The 18,083-nt window shown below is 42.0% G+C and overlaps 1 long non-coding RNA gene across 1 annotated transcript; it reads left to right on the top strand.

The window, feature by feature from the left end:
* Positions 1–795: 795 nt before the first annotated feature.
* On the top strand, positions 796–12,406 carry LOC146350003 (uncharacterized). Its single transcript, XR_014789152.1, has 4 exons — positions 796–882; positions 3,135–3,282; positions 10,773–10,851; positions 12,255–12,406. It is a non-coding gene; the product is annotated as an uncharacterized LOC146350003 (long non-coding RNA).
* The last annotated feature ends 5,677 nt before the right edge of the window (positions 12,407–18,083 follow it).

The raw sequence follows: 18,083 nt of genomic DNA, 5'->3' as shown, positions 1-18,083 counted from the left end.
GCTAAGTGATGGGAAATGTTATACCTACCGGTCCCAACGGTTTTTAAATAAAGCACATGAGTTACAAACTCACTCTTGCTGCAGTGGTTTAAAAACATCCACCCCCCCCCCCGGCTGAAAGGATCGTAAGGTTGAAGGGGGTGGGGTGGAGTCAGGGCGCCTGTGCGTTCAGTCTTACAGCAGGCAGAAATCCAACAGGTCTAACCTTCCCAAATCACGCAGGTAGCTTTAAAGGCACAAAAGCTTCCCTCGCCCCCGGATTATATGAATCCTGACAGGAAAAAAGAAAGACCGATTTTATTTTTTCCACGTTTTATGGCAGGAGGCGTAAGGAAACCTCTAGCTAGCTGCCTGCTCTGTTCTTTACATTTATTTCCATATATTCTAACTAAAGTTGCCCTGCATTGTGGGAAACATTCTTAGAAATGCAATCAGGAATCGGAAGTACAGGTCAAAAATCATTAAGGCCCGCGGCCTTGTATCCGGCTGCTCTCCTCCAATATGACACCGCCCAGCTGAGAAAATATCGCGAGATATAATGGAAAAGCTCGAGCAGCTGAGGAACGATTGGGAGGCCGTTTAAAGACTGGCGATGGCCCTGCGACTCAGAGTAGTCCGGCAGAAAGGGACGGCGGGCCTATTCCTGGGTTTTGTCAACGCGGGCTCAATATAGAAGGAAGGGGAACTTGGCATTTCTGGGAATCGTAGTTTCAGATGGACCAAGTTACTAGCGCGTTGCCCGCTATCGAGACTACAATGCCCGTCATCCTTTGCGATACCCGGATGTGAGTGGATGTCGCAGTTGCTGTTGTGAGCGCGTTTGGGATGGGGAATAGACCTGAAACTCTATGGTACCGAGAGGATGATAGGAATGCGAAAAAGGTGAGAGACTGAACGTCCTGCTGCTGGGATGGAGGCATCTTTTCTTATTTCGTTGTCAGCTTAATCTAATTCAGCCTTCAGGCTCATGGTTTGTATTGTCCGTGCTGTGCTTCAGTTCATTTGCAGATCTTATTCTTCTAAAGAAAGCAAAGCAAAAGTATATTTAAGGCGGAATCCTATGCATGTTTAGGCAGAAAAAGTCCTACAACTACCGGTGTTCCCCAGCCACCCATGCTGTCTGGGGAATGCTGAGAGTTGTAGGACTTTTCTCTCTCTAAACATGCATAGGATTGCGCCCTTACTCTCTCTTTTTCTCCAGTCGGCGCGGAAGTTCTTGCAGAGCTCAGAGCTTTCTTTCTTTCTCTTGGCCTGCACATAATCACGATCCGGCTCAGCCTTCTTGCAACAGCTGTTTTAAAAAGGAAAGGAAAGGAAGTCAGCCACATCAGGCCAAACCGTGTGATAAAGAGTGCTAACACTAGTGCCCTTTCCCAGTGCCTCAGATCATAGGATGTCTTTTCCTCCCTCTTGATAAGTGATTTATGGTGCCCTCCAATAGTCCCCTGCTTTTGTCATTTGCCGACTAAAATTGTATTTTCATTTTGCAGCATTGGCAAGCTTTTTATTTTTCTGCTCCTCTCTCTCTGTCTCGGATAATATGGTAATTTTACGTTTTTCTATATTCATCACTTACAGACAATTTTATACTACATATTCATCATTCATTGTGGGCCCCTGCAGCAATATCGGAGGATGCAGAGTGCACTTCTACTAGATGGCAGACCTCTCTCTGCTTCCTGGTGGGAGGAGTATTGAGGGCTTAATGTTGATGATGATGCTCAGTCAGTCCTAAAACTTTAATGGAGAGCAACTATTTTAAATTGAATGATGTGACAGCCCCCCAAAAGAGGCAATTTTGACACCTCAAACTAATTTATGCTGTGTATTCCCTGGGAAACTATTTAAAACCCATAAATACTCTATAGAAAATAATACATTTCGAATGCAAATCTGACAAGCCTGAATGTATTAAGGGCAGAATCCAACTAATTCTATTGGTTGAGAGAAGGCTTTCATCAAAAGAACAGGGGGATGCAATTTTCAGTGATTTCCCCACCCCACCCAGTAGCCCCTTGCACACACATCCTTAATGTGCTCCGGACCTGGAGGACACCCCAGAGGGAGGGTGAATAGCTGAAAATCACACACACACCCTTCTGCTGATGAAAGCCTTCTGTCAATGGATGGAGTTATTTGGATTCTGGCCTATGAAATATGAAAACAACAAATACGGTGTTTAAAACTTAAGGGGTGCATTAGGGAATGAACAACATAAATGGAACAAGTTACATATAATATATGAAATCTGTTTTCTGCTGCCATTTGGAGTTCTTGTATTCTGCTTTGTCTAGAACACATCAGTGCCAAGTTCTTAATAAAATATATTGCTTATAAAATGTTTGTATGATTTACGTAATATAAATCTCTATATAGCTGGCTGACTTACTATACTCTGTATTAAACCAACAACCTGTGAGTCAGCTGGCTTAAGCAACTGAGAATTTTAAGACATCTAAGGGACAGATGATGATAGCAGTGCTGCTTCTGGGGGCCAGGGAAGACATTGAGCAAGTACCTTATGATCCACATGCATAGATGTGGACAAGACAGGGAAAATCATTAACTTGGAGGAAAAAGAGCATTTCTTTTGTGCCTGCAACCTAATTGTGGCAACAGGCCTTCCTGAAGGGTGGGGCCTTGAACGTGTCCAGCTATGCTGTATAGAATATCAGCTTTGTAATAGCTATATCAGTATATTCATGCCAATGGAAAACTAATTTCAAATCATGGATATTTCAATGAGAGATTAGTATAGCACTAATGTTTCAGTAAGGGGATAGAGTTAATACTATTGTGTGTTTCTGTTTATTGGCTTTTAACGGTTTCTTCTGAGTTAGTGTATTAAATGCTCGGGGGGTGGGGGGGGCACTGGTACTAGGCCTAAATTTCATATCTATTCCCTGAGCAGTAATTTTACTCCAAAATTTAAAAATATGGATTACCTGTGTGGTGAATGCAAGTTCTTCTATCCAAAGAGGTGATACTTTTTTATCATGGCAAAAACAAAATGTGTATATATTCCCTTCACCATTGCCACTTATGGGAAACGATTGCTTCCATAAGCCTACCATTAGCAACTGTCCCAAATTAACACATGTATACTTAAATTTATATCTCACTTTTTGCCAAAGCCCCCTGAAGCAGCTATTCTGCTATAGAGGTGGAGTAGAGTTTTGAAGTTATGATTCCTGACCCATTCCCAGTGTGTGTGGAACCTTTTGCAAACAAATGCATGGATGTACAAAGGTATATTGGACAACAGATGCTGCCTTATACCAGGTCAGTCTCCTCCCATGTCCCAGTATTGTCTACTCTGACTGGCAGTGGCTTTCAAGCCTGGGTCTTTCACAGCTGTGCTACCTAATCCTTTTTTAAACGGAGATGCCAGGGGTGGAACTGTGACCTTCGATATGCAAAAAATGTGTCCTATAATTGAGCTATGGTCTCACCGCTTAAGAACTAAAGAGACTTCTTCTGCATTCTTTTACCAACACTGACCTCACTGCTTATTTTCACCTACTAATGACTTGTTCCATTCACTAGGGGCCACACTGTACTATATTATTGGCAAGTCCAAAACAGTTAAATATAATAAGTAACATGTTAGAATGAGTGTAGTTCCATTATAAGGTTATTTTGAAGGAGAGTTTAAGTACTCAGGGACCTAATTACAAACAGAAGTTGAAGTAATCTTTCTGAACTGTATGATCTCCATCTGCAGGTTGGGACTCACATAGTGGAATACCTCCCCATTAAAAAGGCTAGAAACCTCCTCCTTTACATGCTAGTTTCTATGTTGGTACTTTATTTTGTAAATTATTGGCATGTAGGAGGATTGGATCATGTGAAGCACTTCCTATGGGCTGAAGTGGTACAATCCAGAAAGATGTTTACTTCATCTATTTATGACAGCTAGGCCCAGTCCATATCACACAAGACATACTTTTGTGTCAATTAAGGGTACTGTTACAAATCTAGGATGAGGGAATGACTTTTCTTACGGGTGGACTCCATCTTTACAAGAATTTCCCTCCCCAAAATTATGATAGGTTGTCAGCAGTCAGGTTGAATGTCCTGACACACTGTAGTCTGACCAGCCATTCGTGGAGTTCTAAGTCTTTCTGCCAAGGAACCCTCAGTTCAGCCCAGCTTTTGGAAAAAAATAAAAAGAAAGGCGCTTTCAATTTTCTTGCCCAAAGCCCAGAACAGAATATAACAAAAACCTTGTGGAAATCCTTACAACGCAAGGGGTAGCTTTGCAATTGTACCGTGCTGCACATGGGGATGGTTTTAGTGAGAAATTCCCTTTTAAAACCACACAGCCGAATGTTCAAGTATAAAAAAGAGTTTATTTGGGGAAACAGGAAGAACCAGGGATGGGAACAATTGCACAGAAAGGATTCCAAATAACAATAAAGTAATTCTAACTTAGCTAGTACATTTTTACCTGCTTGAGTATGATCTTGGTTTAAGAGTATACGGAGAATTCAGTGCGGGGAGCATGGTCTTAGAGCATCTTGGCCTCCTCATTAGATTTTGTTAAGACAGCAAGTGAGAGCAAACTCCCGATGTTATGGGAATCAGAGTTCAGAAACAAAAAAAACACCCAGCATCATAGCAGAGATTGTTGTTTTGTCCAGTAATGCAATAGAAACATAAGAACATAAGAGCTATGCTGCATCAGACCAAGGGTCCATCTAGTCCAGCATTCAGTTCACACAGTGACTAAGCAGCTGTCAACCAGGAACCCACAAGCAGGACACATGTGCAACAGCATCCTCCTGCCCATGTTCCCCAACAACTGGTGTACATAGGCATACTGTTTCTGGTACTGGAGGTAGCACATAGCTATCAGGGCTAGTAGCCATTGATAGTCTTCTTCTCCAGGTATTTATCTAATCCCCTTTTAAAGCCATCCAAATTGGTGGCCATCGCTACATCTTGAGGTTGCAAATTCCATAGTTTAACTAAGGACTGTGTGAAGAAGTACTTTATCTTTCCTGAATCTCCCACCAGTCAGTTTCATGGGATGACCCCGCGTTCTAGTTTTTGAGAGAGGGAGAAAAATCCCTATCCACATTCTCCACACCATGCATAATTTTGTACACCTCTATGATGTCGCCCCTTACCCTCCTTTTTTCAAGCTAAACAATCCCAGCTGTTGTAACCTTCCCTCATAGGGGAGATGCTCCAGCCCCTTGATCATTTTAGTTGCCCTTTTCTGCACTTCTTCCAGCTCTCCAATATCTTTTTTTAGGTATGGTGACCAGAACTGTACACAGTATTCCAGGTGTTGTTGCACCATAGATGTGTATAAAGGCAGCATGATATTGGCCATTATATTCTCAATTCCTTTTCTAATTATGCCTAACATGGAGTTTGCCTTTTTTACAGCAGCTGCACATTGGGTTGACATTTTCATCAAGCTGTCCACCACAACCCCAAGATCTCTTTCTTGGTTGGTCACAGCTAGCTCAGATCCCATCAGGTTATAACTGAAGTTGAAATTTTTTGCCCCAACATGCATCACTTTACTTTGAACCACATTTGCCATTTGGATGACCATTCTCCCAGTTTGGAGAGATCCTTTTGGAGCTCGTCACAATCCCTTTTTGTTTTAACTACCCTAAATAGTTTTGGTGTCATCCGCAAACTTGGCCACTTCATTGCTCACTCCTAATTCCAGATCATTTATGAACAAGTTGAAAAGCATTGATCCCAGTACAGATCCCTGTGGGACCCCACTATTTACTTCCTTCCATTGGGAGAATTTACCATTGATTCCTACTCTCTGCTGTCTATTCTTTAACCAGTTACTGATCCATAAGAGGATCTGTCCTCTTATTCCATGACTGCTAAGTTTTTTCAGGAGTCTTTGGTGAGGGACTTTGTCAAAAGCCTTTTGGAAATCCAAGTAAACAATGTCTACATGTTAATTGACACTGTCATAGTACTCTAAAGGGACAGTGAGACAGGACTTACCTTTGCAAAAGCCATGTTGATTCTTTTTCAGCAGGGCTTGTCCTTATATATACTCACTAATTTTATCTTTAATGATGCTTTCAACCAACTTACCCGGAACGGACATTAAGCTAACAGGCCTGTAACTTCCTAGATCCCCCTGGATCCCTTTTTAAAAACTGGTGTTATATTGGCCATCTTCCAGTCCTCTGGTACAGAGGCTGATCTTAGGGACATGTTGCATTTTTTTGTTAGAAGATCAGCAATTTCATATTTGACTTCTTTGAGAACTCTAGGATGGATACCATTTGGGTCCAGTGATTTATTTGCTTTCAGTTTATCAATAAGGTTGAAAACTTCATCTTTTGTCACCGCTTGCCTCAGTTCCTCAGACTCCCTTCCTGAAAACATCAGTTCAGGCACAGGTATCTGTCTTATATCTTCTACAGTGAAGACTGATGAAAAGAATTCATTCAGCTTCTCTGCAATCTCCTTGTCCTCCTTCAGTAATCCTTTAACTCCATTGTCATCCAACAGTCCAACTGCCTCCCTAGCTGGTTTTCTGCTTCTGATATATTTAAAGAATTATTTATTGTTGGCCTTGATATTGTTAGCAATATGCTCTTCAAAATGCTTCTTTGCATCTCTTGTTGCCTGTTTGCCATCACCTTTGTGCAGACTTGTGCTCCATTTCATTTTCCTCACTTGGGGAAGACTTCTGTTTTCTGAAAGAAGCCTTCTTTTCTCTAATAGCTCCCTTGACACTGCTTGTTAACTATGCCGGTGAGCTCTTGGACTTGGTGCTACCTTTCCTAACCTGTGGTATACATTTCAGCTAAGCTTTTATTATTGTGGGGTTGAGTAACCTCCAAGCATATTGAAGGGATTTAACCCTCTTGACTCCCCCTTTCAAATTCCTTTTCACCAGTTCTCTCATTTTATACAAGTTTCCTTTTTTGAAGTCAAATGTGACTGTGTTGGACTTCGTGGGCAATTTTCCATTTAAATATATATTTAATCTGATAGCACTGTGGTCACTTTTTCCATTTGGTTCAACAACATTAACATCTCGTACTAGGACCTGGGCAACACCATTTAGGATTAAATCCAGGGTCGCCTCCCCTTTGGCTGTTTCCATGACCAAGTGTTCATGTTTAGGACATGAACAGTTCATGCACAGTTGTTTAGGACATCGAGAAATTTAACCTCTTTGTTGTGACTGGAATATGCATTTATCCAGTCAATGTGGGGGTAATTGAAGTCACCCATTATTACAACACTTCCTCGTTTGAAGGTCTCCCTGATTTAGTTTTCCATGTCAAGATCACCCTGAGCATTCTAGTTGGGGGGATGATACCACATTCCTAGCACTAAATTAGTTTTGGAGCCTGGTATTGTCACCCACAGCGCCTCTGTGGAAGAGTCTACCCCTTTTAGGTGTTCTAATCTGCTCGACACTATGCCCTCTTTGACACACAGAGATCCTCCCTACAAGTATCTTTGAAAATATATCAGATTTAAGCCCAAAAATGTATTCTGTTTGTGATGTTCTACACTGTAATCCTGCTGTGTCTATTATTTGAGAGAGCTCTTTAGCAAAATCTGTTTGTTGTGCTCTCTTCCTCAGCATCTATATACTATTGTTTTGTCAAGCTGGATATATGTACTTTGAGGTAGCTAGAGAATAATACTCCACTGAATAACTGCAAAATCAAGCTTTAGAACATTAAATACATTTAAACAAGCATACTGGGTGAATTGTCACCTATTTGAGATAAGTTAAATATTTTCCCCCTCGAGTTTTGCTGCTTAGATTTAATTGGGAACAGCATCTGGTACAACTGTTTCTGGGGCTTAACATTCTTCATGGAGAAGCTGGTATTTGTTCAGTTGTACTGACCTTATCTAAGCATCAGTTACCATCCATGGCCTACTCAGACTTGTTTAACAAGTGAAGAGCAGGTGCAATGACAAGCTACTGTAGGCAGATGTGCATAGAAGAAGCTCATCATAGACATTACATTTTAGGAGGTAGATATCAGAGTTGCCATCAGACAGGCTGGACACTCCACAGGCATGAAGAGGTGAGTGAGGGGAGGAGTCTTGAAAGGGTTGTTTGCACTGTGGTTCTGCCCAATTTTGGCCAATTCTCCCCCACTCCCCACATCTCATCCTACACCATTCAGGAGAGTCTCCAACCCTCTGAATATGCTTTTTAGGGGGTACAGAGGCTAAAGGAGGGAAGAGGGGATACTACCTTTCCATAAGCCTTCTTCCACTCACAGTTTTCAGGATCCAAGCCAGATTCTTTAACAGTTTCTCCTACTGGGTTTGCCATACCAAGTAGTCATAGGATCTACATAGTGATCTATAGTCACATTTTCCCCTTTTCCTTATAGAAGCCTGAAATTAGATCAAATATATTTAAAGGGGTGGGGGAAGCACCCCAGTTGTTACAAGTAACAGCCAGTCACAAAACTATTGTTAATTTAAGTCCGACAACTTAGGTTTTATTTTATTTAAGATATTTCTATACCACCCAATAGCTGAAGCTCTCTGGGCAGTCCCACATAACTACATAACTAGTTACTAGTTAGTCATGCCAGTCACTGTATTGCCACACCAATAACCATGGTTTCAGATCTACCACGGATTGTATCCGTGGAATCTAAGTATCATCGCATGCTACCCTTACATATACAATGTCAGGGGTGAGCTACTTGTGGCCCTTCAGTTCAGACTCAAAGAGTGCTTATCAATGGGACCTTCTCAAGCTGGGGAGAGGTAACGAGTGGGGTACCGCAGGGCTCAGTCCTGGGCCCAGTGCTCTTCAACATTTTTATTAATGACTTGGAGGAGGAGGTGCAGGGAATGCTGATCAAATTTGCAGATGACACAAAATTGGGAGGGATAGCTAATACTTTGGAAGACAGAAACAAAATTCAAAGTGATCTGGATAGACTGGAGTGCTGGGCAGAAAACAACAGAATGGCATTTAATAGGGACAAATGCCAAGTTCTGCACCTAGGAAAAAGAAACCAAATGCACAGTTACAAGATGGGGGATACGTGGCTCAACCACACTACGAGCGAGAAGGATCTTGGAATTGTCGTCGATCACAAGCTGAATATGAGCCAACAATGTGATGTGGCTGCAAAAAAGGCAAATGCTATTTTGGGCTGCATTCATAGAAGCATCGCTTCCAAATCCCGGGAAGTACTAGTTCCCCTCTACTCAGCACTGGTTAGGCCTCATCTGGAGTACTGTGTCCAGTTCTGGGCACCACACTTTAAGAAGGATGCAGACAAGCTGGAGAGGGTTCAAAGGAGGGCAACAAAGATGATCAGGGGACTGGAAACAAAGCCCTATGAAGAGAGACTGAAAGAACTGGGCATGTTTAGCCTTGAGAAGAGAAGACTGAGGGGAGATATGATAGCACTCTTCAAGTACTTGAAAGGTTGTCACAGAGAAGAAGGCCAGGATCTCTTCTTGATCATCCCAGAGTGCAGGACACGGAATAATGGGCTCAAGTTACAGGAAGCCAGATTCCGGCTGAACATCAGGAAAAACTTCCTGAGTGTCAGAGCAATACGGCAATGGAACCAATTACCTGGGGAGGTGGTGGGCTCTCCCACACTGGAGGCCTTTAAGACGAGGCTGGACAACCATTTGTCAGGGATGCTCTGACTTGGATTCCTGCATTGAGCAGGGGGTTGGACTCGATGGCCTTGTAGGCCCCTTCCAACCCTACTATTCTATGATTCTATGATTCTATGAGTTGTTTTGGCCTACAACTCCCATCATCCCTCACCATTAGCTATGCTAGCTAGAGCTGGTGGGAGTTGTAGGCCAAAACATCTGGGTTTGGATTCAGATTAAGTTGGATCAATTGCGCTGGCGGAAGTGGACTTCCCCATCCACTCCTTGCTATGGCAGCCCTTCCAGGCCCTGAAAATACTACATGGAGAGTCAGGAAATCCTGCTGAATGGGGTGAGATGTGGCATGGGGGAATCCAAACTGGGCAGAGCACCCCTCCATGAGCAAAGGTCACGAGAAAGGTAGATCCTGAATCCAACCCCTCGGCGGGTCACAAGTTGCTCACTCTTGATATATAATTACAAAAGTATGTTGTGGGGGAACAACCCTTCACAGAAAAAATGAGAAAGTACCCCCCCTTCTAAGTACCCCCCTTCTCATTATCCACAAGATGAAAAATACATTATTATATGATTAACTGTGATACTTACAATGTATTTGTATTGTTTCTAACAAAATCTACATACTGAGGCCCAAGGTTATCCTATGCATGTTTAGGCAGAAAAAAAATCCTACAACTCCCAGCTTTCCCCAGCCAGCTGGGAGTTGCTGGACTTTTTTCACCATGCTGGCTGGGGAACGCTGAGAGTTGTAGGACTTTTTTCTGTCTAAATATGCACAGGATTGCACCCTGAGTGACGTTAGATACTTACATATCTTGTTTGCATATCTGCTGTGCTTATGAAGGAAAGACCCCAATTAAGCTCCCACTTTCCCCGCTGCTTCAGGTACCACAAGGAAGCTACAAGCTTTCTAGCTGTTACTGAAAGTCCCAACAAATTAATTGCGAGTTGGTGTGAATGAAATGTATCAGTCACATTTTATAACTCAATCCAGAACGCCCTAAAAGCCAAGCCCCCTGACTGCTACTGTTTTCAAGAGCTTTTACTCAGTCTTGTCAGCCTCTCTTTCCCTCCTTTTCTCCCAACTATCATTTTTCAAAAGCCAACATTTTACTGTTCCTGCCCATCTTATATCTGTGATCTCTCAGGTTTGTTTCAGAGAGCAAGAAGTCCTACTGATCATGCTCTGTTGGAATAGAGTACAGACAACACTCCAGCCAGAAAACTGTATGTGGAATCTTCATGGGAGCCAGCTAACACTTTTGCACACACAATCTTTTGAAACTCTGTGCTGTAGAATGAATTAAAAAGGATTTCCCAGCAGAAGAGAGACCTGCAAGACTGGAACAGGAAAACTTTAGGATGAGAGAACAGCAGCAGGGAAAGTTAGGGTGGTTAACTGAACTGAGAAGTATATGTTTGTGTAATTAACAAAGAGCCCAGTATCAACAATTATCTCTAAAGCAGACACTTTGTGCCCATAGCAGCTGGGATCCTGTTATGCCAGGCCATTATCTTAATGAAGACTGTACATTAAGTCTTCATTATTGTACAGGGGCATAAATTATGTAAAATGACATTACTTGGGCAGGAACGTTTGCAGAGCATTTAAGGAGTCTGCACAGAAAAGTGATGTGGAACTATGTACTTCTACCACTACATTGGCCATACGTCACAGAGCATTCTGCATTCTTCTATCAGAGGTCATTCATACCTTCAAATGAGAAAGGACTGTCACTGAACTGTTAAGACATCCACATTTTAATTCCTAATTTGAAAAGTACTGTAAATAGCATAATATAGTGTAAATCCTCCCTATGTAAGTTGCAGCATTGAGGTGGGAGGGAGAGAACCATAGGGTGGAAAGGGTTAAACTCCCGCTTCCCACCTGCCCTGATCCCAATTCTGCCCCACCCCCGGTGGCAGCTATTTGCATTTTTAAGAAATGTGCATGTTAAATGCAATAATACATTTAGGGTGCAATCTTATTCAGATAGTTGGCCACCTCCGAACTCGGAGGTGACCACCTATCCAAAGCAGGGCAGGAGAAGCACAGAGGGGATCGTTCCCTCCATGCTTCTCTTGCCCTGCATTTCTGGCTAGACAGCCAATTGCAGCTGTCTAGCCGTGGAAGGGTGGAGCAGGAGAAGAGGCTACTGTACGACACATTGGATGTATCGTACAGGCATTTCTGCCCTCCCTAGCCCGGAAGAGCCCCCTCCGGAACACCCCTTTCAGCCGCTCTGCGCTCCTCTTGTGAGTGTGGAGGATGGGGCTGTTCTGCGCTTCCTCCGAGGCAGCACAGAAGTTGGTGGAGGTCAGTTCTCCAGGAACCAACCTCAGAGTGCAGGCTCTGAGGTTGGTTCCTGAAAAACCAGCTATCCTGTGACTGTCTAGCTGCTGTCTAGTGGCCATGGAATTGCTCCCTCCATGTCAGTTTAGTTTGGCCCAATTGGAAGTGCAAGTGGAGGTCACCAGGAAAAGGGGTATGAGCAGGATTAAAATATTGTCTTATGTTAGCAAAGGCTGTGAGCAGAAGTAGCAGGGAAGCCAGCCAGGACATAGATAGACGATGGAGCTGCAGTCTCTTAAATTTGTCCTGCTTTGCTATCTCCTTCCCTCCTTTCCAGGTTACAACCGAAAACGATCAGCAGGGACAAAAAGGAAGAGAGCGTCAGTAGGCCCAGAGCGATAACAATTAGATAAGAATAACTCCACCCCAAAAACTCACCTAATGAAGAGGACTACTCAAACAACAATAAATACGTTCATAATTGTGCAACCTTCATGTTTAAGGATTTAAGGTATAATAAGTTTGGTTTGCAGGTGAACATTTTCGCACTGTTAATTATTTCACCTGCAGTAATTCAGAGATGTGGACAGTATAATGATATAGCACTGAAATATTCTGTCAAAGTAAATGAGTATAAATAGCTGACACAAGGTGTATTTTGCTCAGCCACAGTGTGATGCTTTGCTAAGTCAGGACATTTTGGGACTTTATAGCACATATATGAGAACATAAATAAGGTTGGACATAAGTGTCTTATTCTGAAGTGCTGACAGCACTCCAAGGAGACCACTTTTGTTTTCCATGCCCTAAACCAGTCTCTAATTATATTCCATAACAAATTAAAGAGAGTAGCAAATTGCTTCCACATAAAACACAAGAAGACTAAAAGTCTACTCTTGGCTCTGTCTAATTATTCATCCCTCTCTTGGACTGCAAGCTCCAAATGCGTTCATGGAGCTGCTAATGAGACATTCCCCATTGTTTCCATTAGATTTTATGAGGTGGAAACCCCAATATTAGTTACAAAATTGGTTCTATAACCATTAGCCACACATCCTCTCCAGTTTCTTTCCCTTTATTTCACACTTCAGCTCATATAATACAATCAGGTAAGAGGACTGTGGAACTTAACTTGCTCGTCTTCCAGTAATTATCTTTTGTTAATCAAAGAGCCACAGTCAACAAATAAACACTCACCCAGCTAGGAAACCCTGTAAGCTCCTGTAGTGGTTTTGCCGTTGTTCTTTTCCCCATAGCACCAGACAGAATTACAAGTCGGAGAAAGAGTAAGGAAAGACTAGAGCAGGGGTGGGAAACGTGATCCTCCAGATATTGCTGGACAGCAACTCCCAACATCTCTTACCACTGACTATGCTGGCTAGAGCTTATGGGAGTTGTAGTCCAGCAACAACTGGAGGGCCACACATTCCCCATCCCTGGACTAGAGGCACCATAGGACACAGGCAGATTTTAAAAAAAAAATCCACAGCAGAGAGTGCATTTTATTAAGAATATGAAATATATCAACAAAATAACATTGTAAAAGATCACGGAGGGATTTTTAAAAGGGATGGAGAGATTGGGGTAAGAGGCATGGTGCATACCTCTAGGGATGTCACAGGTACTATCCAACAGGTGCCTGACACTTGCATACTCCACATAATTCTCTCAGTGTAGGTTGCATGCAATGCTCTGTGAGTGAAATTACACTCTCACAAGGGTGGGCGGCTTCTACCTACTGCGCCACCTTAAAAGCCATATCTGAAAGTTAGAGAACCCTCAAATATAGTCTGGGAAGTGAGGCAGGGGGCTGCAATGGGAGGGGGAAATCAGCCAGACACACAAGCTGCCTCCACCTGATTTTCTTATTGCCCTTCCAACTGCAGTCCCCTGCTCTACCTCCCAGGCCTTACCTGAGGGAGGGGTGCAGACAGATACAGTGGGGAGGAGGGCTTGAGAAATTCCCCTTATGTGAGCATCCTTGCACTCATACCTGATTGGATCCAGTCCTATGGGTAAAGTTGGTAAGGGAACAATCTCATTTTTCCAGTGACAAGATATTGCAGCTTCAGTGCTGGAAAAATGAGATAAGCTGTAAGAGAAAATCTGCCACATAGGTTAGTAACTACTACACATTTACTGCACTACAAACTCGCTGTCTGGAAAAGTCCTGTGATTTGATCAACCATTTGATTTCTAGTTTTGTCTGAAAAAATGGACAAATATCTGAAACCACACAAAGCAACACATATTTTATACTGAAAGGAAAACATACTAAAGCATGTCAGTCAAGCAAATCTCACTAGCCAACACAGAACACTGGCTCATTATTGCATTCTTAGATTGCAATCCTGCTCTATTAATTAAAAAAAAAAGTTTTACACTGAATGATATAGGAGCAGAAGTGTTCCTCCAAATGTATTCATACAAATGTTCTAATGGGAAAATCTGCCCCTATAACATGTGTTTTCAAGAAGGTGAGAGGAGTCTCAAAATCACTGCTGTAGCAGGATCTGTAATTGCCATTTATGCAGTAAAATGGTTCTGTCTCACGGCTGCATTAATAACAATACCCACTCACTATTGATACTTTCTATATTCCACTTTAATTCTCTGTGAAAATGAAATTCCTTTTATGTTGTGCTTGCTAATGTAATGGATATTAGTTGGCTAAGCAGTTTTGTGATAGATGTCTTATTTTTTAAAAAACCCAGGTCCATTTCTTTTCATATTAAGGTGGACAATAATTTCCTGTTGTTGTTTTTTAAATAACGGCTATGTTTGCAGGAATGCTTGATCTGAGGCAAGACTCAACCCTCAAACCAGTTTTGATCAGCAGTCCTGTGAAGTAATTTTAAGAGTACAATAACCACTTACCTAGGAGTAAGCCCCATTGAACACAATAGGATTTACTTTTGAGTAGACAACATATAAGAGTGCCCTGTAAAATACTATCTCTGAGCTTGTGTAGACTGTTTTTCTCATACGACTGAATAACAACAGGAAACAGCAATATGGAACTACGCAGTGAAAATTCAAGTGAAGTTGGAGCTTTGGTACGTCTCTTTCTAGAAAATTGCATTATCTTAATTCTAGGGTTTGCCTTGCACCAGTCTTTAAAATTCATAGGGAAAGACAATGTCAGAAATATACACCTACTTCAATATATATTTTTAAAAACCAAAGTATAATGTGAATGAAATGTTTACAGCACCCATTGCCATTTTGCATACAGATCAAGAAAGAAAGAGCGCATACCTGCCCTTTTGACGAGTATGCAACCTGTGCTGTGACACAAGTACCCGAACAGATTCAAAGTCCTTTGAAATCTGACAGGCTGGACATTATATGCCTTTGTCATTGCTGACACTAATGTGACTGCAAATGTATTTTAAATGTAAATACGTGATGTAGTCCTCAGGTATTTTCTCCCTTTTTTAAAAGAACCTAATCTATTTTGCAACGGTGTTCAAAATAGTAGAGCAAGCTACTACATTATAACTGCATTGTTATTTGGATCCAATAGTTATTCTCTTCGGTTATGTTAAGGAAGTTGTTCTATCTGACGACATAGAGATAGTGCATTTATTAACAGCCGCCAGAATGCTGATATCAGCAAACTGGAAAAAACTGAAAGCCCTCACTGTTGATGACAGGATTATCAAATTATGGGAAATAATATATATGGCTAACGGTGCAATCCTACCGGGATAGGTGGCCACCTCCGAACTCAGAGGCGACCACCTATCCAATGCAGGGCAGGAGAAGTGCGGAGGGGATTGTCCCCTCAATGCTTCAGCCACCCTGCATTTGCGGCTAGACAGCTGATTTTGGCTGTCTAGCTGCAGGAAGGCAGAGCGGGGGAAGCAGCTGTCAGACAACATGTTGGATGTGTCATACTGGCATTTCTGCCTTCCCTGCCCCAGAACATGCCCAGGAACACCCAATTTTTGCCACTCTGCGCTTCTCTTCCGAGCACAGAGCGCAGGGCCATTCTGAGCTGCCTCCGAAACCGCTGAGTAGTGGCCATAGGATTGCTCCCTAAGTTAACTAACATAGTAAGGGTTAGAGAGGGAAGACAACAAAATAATAGATTTACAGAAAAGTGGTCTGTATTTGTAATGTATTAGTGTAACAGGAATCAAGAGAATGTGCAGCCTTTTGTATTATTGGGAACCTTGTGATATTTGCTGGTTTTGTTGGTAAATTTGATTATACTCTCTATGTTTAAATTGTTGATAATATTTGGTATTTGTTGTATACTTTTATATACTGTTGTCAACACTGTAAAAATAAAAATGAAATTAAAGAAAAAAAATAACCACATTGTACTGAGTGAAAGAATAATGACATTTTGGGAACAGCAGTAAACAGACAGTCAAAACAGAGTACCGTTTCTCCACGCATTGGCAGCTGATGTATGACAATGTTCTCTTCACCACTTGGTAGGACGTAACAGATGACCAAGGTACCCGATATCTTTTTCCACCCATCACCCATATCTCTATTACATAGACCAGATTCTAAAATTCTGGAAGTGCATTCTGTCTTGTGGGTCCACTGAAAAGCATTCCATGCCAGGTTTTTGTCTGCAAAATTACATGGTGGTTGCAACTAAAGCAGTTCACCCTTTGTATGAAGGGGGGGGGGGCACATATAAAAAGCAGGGTACCTAGAAACAGAAAAAGTCAAATTTTCTTACAAAAGCTATAGCAGACACATCACATCATAGCATATATACTAATAGTGAATTAATTCTATGAGTGCTAGTTCTTATGTAGCCAAAACAGCACCACCATGCACAAGAGGGACATATCAGCAGAAGTACAAAAAAAAATAGAGGGGGAAAAACTCTCTGGGGAGACCCCCAAAAACCCTCCAGTGAGGACTGGGCATGTCCAGTGGTCATGGAATGCTGCCTGATTGCTGGAGCGGGGTGTGTGTGTGTGTCAAATGGGATATCATGGAAGAGGGCAGGATGCCAGCCAGCCATGAACAGGAGCAGGTCTTATTTGTCTGATCTGAGGCTCAGTTTTAGATGGATTTAATAGAGGGGTGTGTGGGGGAGAAGCCATGCTGTAGTAGTGGATTTCCTGCATCCACAGAGTTGGACTAGATGACCTCTAGGGTCACTTCAAACTCTATGATTCTATCCATGAAATGTGCCTACCTATCTGTGGCCAATGCAGTAAATGTTACAATAAATCATGTGCCCAGAACCACAGTATATACAGAACTGACATGTTTGCTACACAAATCTTCATCACAAAACATTAGCTGGTAGGACAGGTGAGTTCTCTGTCTTTGTCCTGCTTCTCTAGCTCAGTGTGCAGTAAAAGTCATGAGGTCAGTGCAGGACTGCAATTTGGTAGCTGTTGCAAAGTTACTCATTTGGGCTTTCTTCCAGAGAGGAAGTGATACAGGATTATTATATATAGGATCTAGATTCAAGTCCTCTGCCAATGGCCCTGTAGCAAGAACAGGCTTATTAGAAATAGTGATGTCGGTGAAGTTAATAATTTCATGGTTTGGAATATGAAACTTTTTAAAAACAAACACTAATGTTTTATTTTTATTTTCAAAGTCACGTAAAACTATATACAACAATAATTCTCTATTTTTATTTTTCCATACATAGATTACACCATTTCAAGGATCGCTCAAGAAGTGTGATAACCACTGCAGTTCATGGAACTGTGTGATCTATTTCTCTTAGTTTAGTTCAGTTTCAGTTTATATGCCTTTCTACAAATGAACTCTGGAGGTAGGTGGTACTCTCCCAGTATCCTTCCAATTTGTAAAGGAAATAAACCTCTGAAATAAAGTGCTGCCAAACTGAAAAGACGGTGTCTGGTTGTCTTTCTCATTTAAGGAGGTGGATTTGGTGCATTAATCTACCAAAGCAACGTACCACACCTTTTGGTACCAAGTGTCTTATCTTTTCCTGTGTTTTCCCAATACGTGTTTAACCGCCACAGGCATAAACAATATCAGTTCTTTGTGCAGTACACTTTCATTTCCCCCATCCATATATTAAAGCTGCAATCCTACACACACTTACCTGGGATAAGCCCCACTGAGCACAGTGGGACATACCATTGAGTAAACCTGCATAAGACTGTGCTATAAGTAATGCTACATTATAATACCAGTTGTCTTGTAATGG

This window comes from Heloderma suspectum, chromosome 3 (genome assembly GCF_057233095.1).
Source record: "Heloderma suspectum isolate Gila_16-S chromosome 3, 16-S_ref, whole genome shotgun sequence".
NCBI classification, from domain to species: Eukaryota; Metazoa; Chordata; class Lepidosauria; order Squamata; family Helodermatidae; genus Heloderma; species Heloderma suspectum.
The sequence above is the reverse complement of the archived record's forward strand: the minus strand, read 5'-3'. Positions and strand labels throughout refer to the sequence as shown.